This window comes from Gymnodraco acuticeps, unplaced genomic scaffold (genome assembly GCF_902827175.1).
Source record: "Gymnodraco acuticeps unplaced genomic scaffold, fGymAcu1.1, whole genome shotgun sequence".
In the NCBI taxonomy this organism is placed as follows: Eukaryota; Metazoa; Chordata; class Actinopteri; order Perciformes; family Bathydraconidae; genus Gymnodraco; species Gymnodraco acuticeps.
In genome coordinates, this window is record NW_022991620.1 from 7,069 (window position 1) to 16,298 (window position 9,230).

Here is a 9,230-nt window from a genome sequence, read left to right on the forward strand (position 1 = left end):
GCTGAACTCTCTCCCTCCCCCCTCTGACATCTCCACCCTGCCTCCCACCTTTCCCCCTGCCCCAAATGGACCTGGACTTCACCCCCCCCCCACACACACCCTTCCCTCATCCAGCACCAGTCACTTTTCTACCCATCTCCGCTGCTACTGCACTGAAACTGTACTTTGAGCATCATTTCCTCTTTTGCACTAAAGAATACTTGCATTAATGTCAATTCATGTTCAGTGGATTGTGTTTTTTTTTTTAAACTAGTACTTAATAATACTATTACTTATTTGTATACCCCTTGTATCTAGGCCTTGTATCTTGTGTTATGTATATATGTCACAATGTGCAAATTCCCTAAAGCCGATGAACAATAACTTTGTACTCGTTCTTTACATAGTTATTATTGTCGTTCTGATTTTAGGATATATTTTCCACAATCAATTTTGAAGCCATGACTGAGCCTTTTTCTAATCTATCTGCATGTATTGTTTAACCATGTAAGTTCCTCAGGGAAGCAGCGCTTTAAATGACTGGGAGAATTGTTGTCCCAACATCGATGTGTCACAAGTGAGGTATTCCTTTATCTGACGCACCTAAAGCAGGAATCAAAAGGAAGGCACTTCCTTCCTTCCAATCTGACAGAAGGGTTGTCTTTTATGGTTTTTGGTTTAAGGGTCAGATAGGGAGGAAATAATAAACACCTATTGTTGAATGTGAGACACCTGCCTATCATACAGATTAACCCACTACCTAACAAAGTGGCGAATGTCGTGAAATGATCCTAATCTAAATAATGAGGCACATGAAACATGACTCAAGCTAAAGTCTCCCTTTTTATTATGTTCTGTAAACAAGGCCATGACGATGTTGGCACATTGGGTTTACATTCATTTCCTGTTTTCTGACCTTACGGTAAATTGTTGAAAAGAAATCCATATATTTACAAATCAGAGTTCAAATTAATGTTACTTTTTCATTTGGAAATAGCTGTTAGTATGCACGTCAACCCACTCATGCTCCGTCATCTGATACCAGTACGCTCTGTAATGTCTGTGTCCCTGAACACAACTCAAGCCAGTGCCTGTCCTCTTGCACCACTGAGCTTCAAAGCCTACATTCACATGTAATGACATATAAGGATAATATGTGTTTCTATTCAAATCAAGCTAATGGAACATGACACAATAACAGAAAAGGTGAAAATGAGTGCAGTCTGTTTCTTTCAACCCTTTCATCCCACCCCATTTTGAAACCAAACACTAGGGGATGCTAAAGTCCGACATCTAAACAGGCCACACAAAGTGGCTTTAACATCTGTGGCAATAAAGCAATTTGGTGAAATTTGTCATATACAATATAATGTGTGGTTATAGTGAAGTCCAGCCAGTCTGAAGTTCACTGTGTCTGACCGTGTGTTTAGGTGAAGGGGCTGAGGGTGGTGGTCGTTGTGTTGGTTGTGTTCAGGATGACGTGATCCCGCATACAGAACAAGTAGGGGTTAGTGTTGTTCACACACTGCCCGATTAACACCATCCAGATGAACAGCAAGATGAGCAACCTGATGAATACCCGCCGCTAACAGTTCCACTGTGAGACCGGCAGCGAGTCCGGCGGCCAGTCCCACCGCGGGTCCCACTGCGAGTCCCACTGCGAGTCCGGCAGCCGATCGTGCGGCCCCGTCTGGATCGGAGCGGCTATCGCCTTGCTAGCCCCAATGTCAATGCAGAAGGCCGAGGGGCTTTCAGAGGAGCCCAAGCTGGGGTCTTGCTTGGAGCTTTTGTAGCACAGCTTCTCCCCCCTCCAGCCACACCGGCTCCTCCTGGTGGCTGGGCAGCTTGCAGAGGACCTCTCGGCAGGTGGTGAGGGCAGGGGGACCCTGCTCAGGCAGCGTCGTGGGGTGGTGGCGGCAGAAGGGGCATAAGAGGCGGGGGCTCAGCGAGACGAACATGAGGTGGGAGAGGCACTCCAGGCAGAATGTGTGGGTGCAGTCAAGCTGCTTGGGTGTTTTGAAGACATTGTCCTAGGTGTTGTAGCAGATGGCGCACTCCAGCTGGCTCATGATTGACACCTTTCTCAGCTCTCCAGGAGAGATCTGTAAAATCTGCAGTTCCATCTTCAGGAATATTTAACTCTCCTTTGTCGAGTCCCCTCTGGACGTGTGGGCTCTTTCTTACTTTGTATTGATCTGTTCTTAACTTCAGAATGATCTGGAAAGAAAGCAGACCACATTTACAGTTTGTTTTCATATCGAAGGAATCTTGCTGCTTATCATAAAAACTGCAACATACTCCCAACAACTAAACAAGATCGAGTACATCATTGCACATAGGCCTGTCACGATAATTCATTTTGTTGGACGATACATTTTCCTGGAAATGATTGCGATAAAATTCTCTCTCTCTGATATACAGCCAGCCTCCTGCCTTCATAAAAACACTTCGTTTAGTTTCGGTAATTATTCTGCCGGCCGTCTCTCCCCCATTCTCTTTGAGTATTTTACAAAGAGTGAAACAGCGCCCCTCTAGATCTTATGGTGAAACAGTAGATTGCACTCTGTTGTGAGAGGAGGCCAGCCGAAATTGGCTTCCCTTGGTGAAAAAAAATGGAGGGATTGACCAATCAGATGAGGCTCACGTCATGCCTCACAATCCAATCAAGTCGCATCAACTTCAGTTCGTACAGTAACTGTCATCACCACCCTTAGAAAGTAGCAAGCAACTGAAGCAAGTGCCATTATGGAGGGGAGAGTATTTCATCAAAAATAATTTTACTAAACTTCCGTTACAGCAGCAACTAAAAATGAAATCTGATGACAGGGCAATGATCAAACTGGAGCTGTGTACTGAGAGGGGAAAGGAGCGAAGCGGACGTAACATTTGACATTTCATGTGGGTCAGTTTCCAGGGCTGAATTTTAGTCCCAGTTCGCCCCTGCCGGAGATGTGTAGTTAGGTTTTGTAACCAATTCCATTTCACTTTAATTTCCCCTCGAGTAAGTCACACGTTGTCTCCCGCTTGTCGCTATATTATTAATTTGGATGCTACGCTGCTGCACGTGCACACGGAGTGTCTGACTCCTGACCTGGCTGTGTGTCAGCCCCGCCCCGCCCCTCACAGCGCACGTGGCCGGCAGCTACAGCACGCCTGGCTAAAATGCTGGTCGCATCCTCATGTAAACGGCAATTTATCGAGCTCAGAAAAGTTATCGAGTCCATTTTTATTTATCGTACGATAAGTCAATTTATCGATTATCGCGACAGGCCTAATTGCACCTGTTATGAAGCCCATGTTTACCCTCACATAGTTAATAATACTGACATAAGCTAATAAGGTTTGAGTCTGTCAATGAGTACTTCCCTCACAGGTGTGATGCCAAGTGTGTTGAGTGATATTGAGGAACTGAAGCAAGGTCAATGTCCATCCCATAAATACGACGGGGCACAAGGCACAGACGGTGTGTTATTGTTTATATAACGCTTAGTTATTTATGGAACACAATCAAAGATGTTCCAATCATGAGACCATTCGACTCAGACCCGAACAGGAGACGCTAAGGCTAGCCATATCCCGGACCCTTTATTCCACAATGAATGATTGAAATTGTAAACCTCTACTGACCAAGTTTAACAGTCAGTTGGTATTTTAGTGTTGACCGGTGTAATGTTGACTGGTCAATTATTTATCTTGTGATTGCTTGCTGGCGTCATGTCACACGTTGAGTAGAAAAAAACTGTCTCTACAGTGTCAGGCAGAAAAGTTTACAATGAAGCACAAAACCCCACTTTGCATTAGAGGTAGGGTAGGTAAGAATGGAGGAACCAGCTCGAGTGCGCTAGAATCTGAAAGTACACAACCGAGTCCTTCAGACTTCCTTACAGAGCCCCTCCTCCAACACACAGGAACGCGCACATGACCAATGAGGGCACGAGATCAGTTTGTGCCCAGATGGAAGGCTGACAGGCAGGTAGGCCATCCAGTTACTTTAGCCGGCTCAGATGATTGGTCGTGCTTTTTACAGCTCCACAGCTTCCACTGATGACATTTTTTATGGATTTATTGTCAAAGCATTTAATGTGTTCATTGCTATCGGGATGTTAAGAGCATTCCACGGAGTAGGGCTGTGCAATTAAATCGTATTTTAATCGCGATTACGGCTTGCGACGATTATGAAAACAGTATAATTGACAAAATACGATTATTTTTGCTGGGTGCGCTTTCGCCCCTCCCTAAAAGCCCACTCGGCCACGTGGGAGTGACATGTGTTGTGAGTGTTCAGCGCGAGCGAAGATGTCAGAACAAGAGCAGCAACTCGTTAAAAAGAAGGGTCAAACTATTTCCACTATTTGGAAGTACTTTGACTTTCAGGAGTCCGACGTGGAGCAAAACAAAGTACAGTGCAGGATTTGTTACCAGGTTGTGTTGGCACCACACGCTAACACAACCAATCTCTTTAATCATCTGAAATACAACCACAACGTGCAATACGACCGGGCAGTAATACAACAAAAAGCAGATGCCCGCTCGACTTCATCCACCACATCATCACAGTCATCGATCCAGGACGCATTGTACAGAGCGACGGCCTACGCGACGAGCTCGCAGAGACATAGAGATATTACAGGTGCCATTACATTTCACATCGCTAAAGATATGTGCCCAGTTAGCACTGTTAGCAACGAGGGCTTTAAGCAACTTGTCAACACGTTGGACAAGCGTTACGCGATGCCGTCTCGGTATTATTTCAGTCAGGTATATCAACCAGTCGATCGCGGGGAGATTCCCAGTCGATCGTGAGATGTGTCTAAAAATAGAACAACAACATTCTGTTTTATCGTTAATGTCCTGTAACATAATGTTCCTGTGCCAGAATAATGCACTTGAACGCATCAAAGCTTTGTGATTGGCCGGCGTGACCCCATGTGTCGGGGCGTGGCTGGTGGGCAGTGCACTAGTTTGCTGACGTTGTCCGTGTCAACAGGAGTGACAGTCCGCACACACACAAGACTGCAATTATGGCAGAAACAAAAAAGCCCAAAATATATAATGTTCACTCCAAGTGGGAGGATGATTATTTTTGTATCTATTCCAATTCAAAGTCCATCTGTCTCATCTGCAATGCGAGCGTGGCTTTATCGAAGAAGGGTCATTTAGGAGCAGCATTTCAAAACAGTGCACAAACGCTACGAGACGGAATTCCCTCCTAATTCTGCCCTACGCTCCAAAAGGGGAGGGGCCTGAGAGCACAGCTAAATGCACAGCAGTCCATTTTCACCAGGCCCAACAACAAGAGCAAGGCTGCTACCAGAGCATCTTATCGTGTCAGTCACGTTCTTGCGAAACACATGAAGTCTTTCAAAGACGGCGAAGTTGTGAAAGAAGCATTCCTGGAGGCTGCCGACGCGCTTTCGGGGGGGAGGGGGGCAGTAAAAATAACAGAAGCATTTCAACAGGTTTTTGATATAATAAAAAGTTAGATACCGTTATTAATCATCTGTAAGTTTTAGTTTGTTTGAACTTATTCATTATAATTATTGTGCAAAATGGTATAAGAATGCAAACTTAAATTGATTATAGTCTATTATCAATTCAGGTTCAGAAACTAGTGTTGCTTGCATCCTATTTTAAAGGCATGTCTTTTTATACTCGACTAAAATGCAACAAAAAAGGGTTTGATTCTATTAATGTTGTCTTTTTTATTGCACTTTGGCAGCAGATTCCTGAGTAGCTTCAGATCTGAGTTGTCTTATTAGTAAGGCTAATTTATACTTTTGTAGCAACACTATTTTTATATAATGGCAAAGAAAGGGTTCAGAGTCTTTTCTTTTTTTCCTGTGTCATATGTGGCAGCACTGCCACAAGTTCCTCTTCAGAGAGGGTCTTCAGTACAGGTGGCAATATCGTCCCCTGCTTGCGCTCATCTCTGAAACCAGACCATGTAAACAGGCTGGTGTTTCTTGCAAAACATCTTTAAGAGATGACATGAGCAGCCCTACCAGCATTTGCCATGGTGGCCAAAACATTTTTATTTGGTCTTAAATTGTAGTTCAACATTTATTTCCTGTTACTTCTGGACCATGACGGTGGGCCAGCCTTCAACGTTTAACTGAGTGGAATATGTTGAATATGTTTTACCAAAATGTTGGCTATATGTTAAGGAGTTTTCAGTAGGTTGTGACAGTGCACTGCAACATGTTTGATTTCATTTATTTTGGTCTAATTTATTTTTATTTATCATATTAATATATGTTTAGTATGGTTTTGGAAGTGCGCTCCAACATATTTGTTGATCTTGTTTATTGGTAAAATATTATTTGTTTTAAAGTTCAATAAATGGTCAATGAATAATCGTCAAAATAATCGTGATATCAATTATTGACCCAAATAATCGTGATTATGATTTTTGCCATAATCGCACAGCCATGGAGCCATTTTTGTCATGGAGTATGACAAAAAGTGTTTCTAAAGTGAATTACCTACCCCACCTTTAAGCTAGCTGCCAAAGAAAGTACATGTTGAACACAAAACCTCTAACGTTCATTACCAGGGCTCGACATTAACGACTGCCCGATGGCCCGAGGCAATCTAGTATTTAGCTCGGGCAATGAAGCCTCACCTGCTGGTTGCCCGATCGGGCAATCTATTATGGCAATTGTGAAGACGTGTCAGTGCCTGACACAGGGTTCCCGCTTAAAAAGTCTTACATTTGATAATCAGAATGTAAGGCCTTAAAAAGGTCTTAAATATGACCAAAGAAATAAGAAAGGCCTTAAATATGATTTAGAAGGTCTTAAAAATGATGGGATTTGAAAGGTACTTCTGTGTTGTGATCGCGTCTAAATGTGTTTTGGGGGAAATGTCCGGGCTGCAAAGTAACCAGTACGGTAATAGCCTTTCAGTTCCCCCCAACAATTTGTATTGAAATAAATCAACATGGAACCAGTAATCACTAACTTTGTTTCCCCGGGCCCCTTATCGGAGAACACCCAGCTAGTAACCTAGCAACCAAGCTTCAGCTAGCGGCAGTCAGAAACTCAGGTATCTTCTAATCTACTTACAAATAAATATGGGGAAGTGTAAGTTCAACCGCATTTGGTTGGAAAACATCTAATTTAGTGCTTGGTTGAAACCAGTGGAGGGGAACGTGTTTGAAGCCCGCTGCACCTTTTGCAAAAGAAATTAGCGTTTGTTTTGCTAATGTAGCGTTAGCTAGTGCAGCAGCTCCCGCAACAACACCGGGGGACCTCCGGGCGAAGTTTGGGTCTACGTCAACCCTAAAAGCAGAGGTGCTGTAGACGCTAAATACCGTAGCTAAACACCAATCATACAACAGCAACGATGAAAGATTGTAGCCAAGACAGCAGAGCTCTGAATATAACACACACACACACACACACACACACACACACACACGATTATGGCAAAAATCATAATCACGATTATTTTGGTCAATAATTGATATCACGATTATTAAATACGATTATTCATTGACTTTGAAAACATCAATTTATTGAACTTTAAAACAAATAATAATTTGAACAGTATCTTTTTAACTGTTGATTACCCTGAACGTATAATTCAACTGAAAAACCAATACAAAAATAAATAAATGATTTATTTAAATAAATAATATTAAAATAATAAATACCAATAAACAAGATCAACAAATATTTTGGAGCGCACTTCCACAAGCTACTAAACATATAAATATGATAAATAAAAATAAATTACACTAAAATTAATTAGATCAAATATGTTGTAGTGCACTGTCACAACCTAGCAAAGCTAAATAATAGTTATTTTCGATTATGTGGTTTTTGTAATTGTGGCAGGCCAAAATCGTAATTGCGATTAAAATACGATTAATTGCACAGCCCTAACACACACACAAGCACACACAGACACACACACTTTGTGGCTAACACAGTTCTGTACTGTTATGCTGTTATGTTCAGTCATTGTTCTTATGTTGAACATGAATACATTTACTTTGCAAGTAATTATGGGACAAGAGAGAATGCACCAGACAGCATCTAAGACCTGCAAAAACCTAAATGTTGTAATCTAGGGGGAGGCCCCCCAAACCCTCCGTTCAACATTTCGTCCGCGCGCATTTTTCAGGGCAATCTCTATTGGGCTCAGGGGTCATCTGTAAATTAGCTTATGGCACATTTCCACTGCAGCGGGGTAGCCCCGTTTAAGCGTCCCTAAGCGTCCTCGCTCAGGCCTCGGGCTGCCTCGCTGGCCGTCCGAGGCCATGGCGCATTTCCATTACAGTTTAGGACCTGGGGTAGCAACGCAGTGTAATCGGCAATCGGCTTTTTTTTTCACATTTCGAGTTGTTCCGTCGAGCTCCCGCTGGATTTTATCATCCCCAATGAGATGTAGGAACTTCGTCACCTCCTCGGTCGACCACGGTGTGCTTTTCTTTGACGTTGCCATTTTTGTAGCTCCTCCGTTTACAAAAATGCTGTGTATAAAAATGCTGCAAGCTTGCTTCTAGATTTATATGCGACACTAGCGATGATCTTGCGCGCGATCTTGTGACGATTCTCTCTGACCAATCAGCAGTCGAGAGTGTTGACGTCACTAGTTCGGCCCTGCCTGATAGAACCACGATTTTATGGGGCTGGAAAAAGAGGGGGAAAGTACCCGCTAGCCGGTGCTACGCTATATGGAAAGGCCACCAAAAACTGGCCTGGCCGCTTGAGGACGATTAAGGACGCTTAAACGGGGCTACCCGCTGCAGTGGAAATGCGCCATTAGATTGCCCACAGGGCCATCTCCCAAAATCCTTAATGTCATGCACTGATTACATTGACGATTTTAATCAAAACTTAACTCTCTCAACTTGTAAGATAACGTTAGTTAAGTTAACTTACCCTTAAATAACTACATCACGTTTTTCAGGGGCAACAAACTGCAGAAAACGTTAGCTGCTAACTGTTGTAGCTAAGACAGCTAGCTTTTGTTAAGGGAAGTAACAATAGCCTTTTAGCAAACTTAAAGTTAAATTAACATTAACGTAACGTTGTAAGAAAGCAAAACGAACCTTCGAGAAAGCTTTTACTCTCAGACTGGGGGAAATTGTGTAGCGTTGCTTACCTCCAGGAGGACTTGGAGCCGCCTCAGTGAGAGCTGCCAGAGCGGTTCCTCTCAGCAGCTGCAGCTGGGCGGAGTCACACAAACGGCTCGACCGATCTTCACCCCGCGACCGTTCGCGCCAGTTAAACGCTGTGCTTAAA

General features: G+C 43.3%; 1 pseudogene; it reads right to left on the bottom strand.

Annotated features, from left to right (window-relative positions):
• Window positions 1-822: 822 nt before the first annotated feature.
• On the bottom strand, window positions 823-9,230 carry LOC117534042 (annotated as a pseudogene).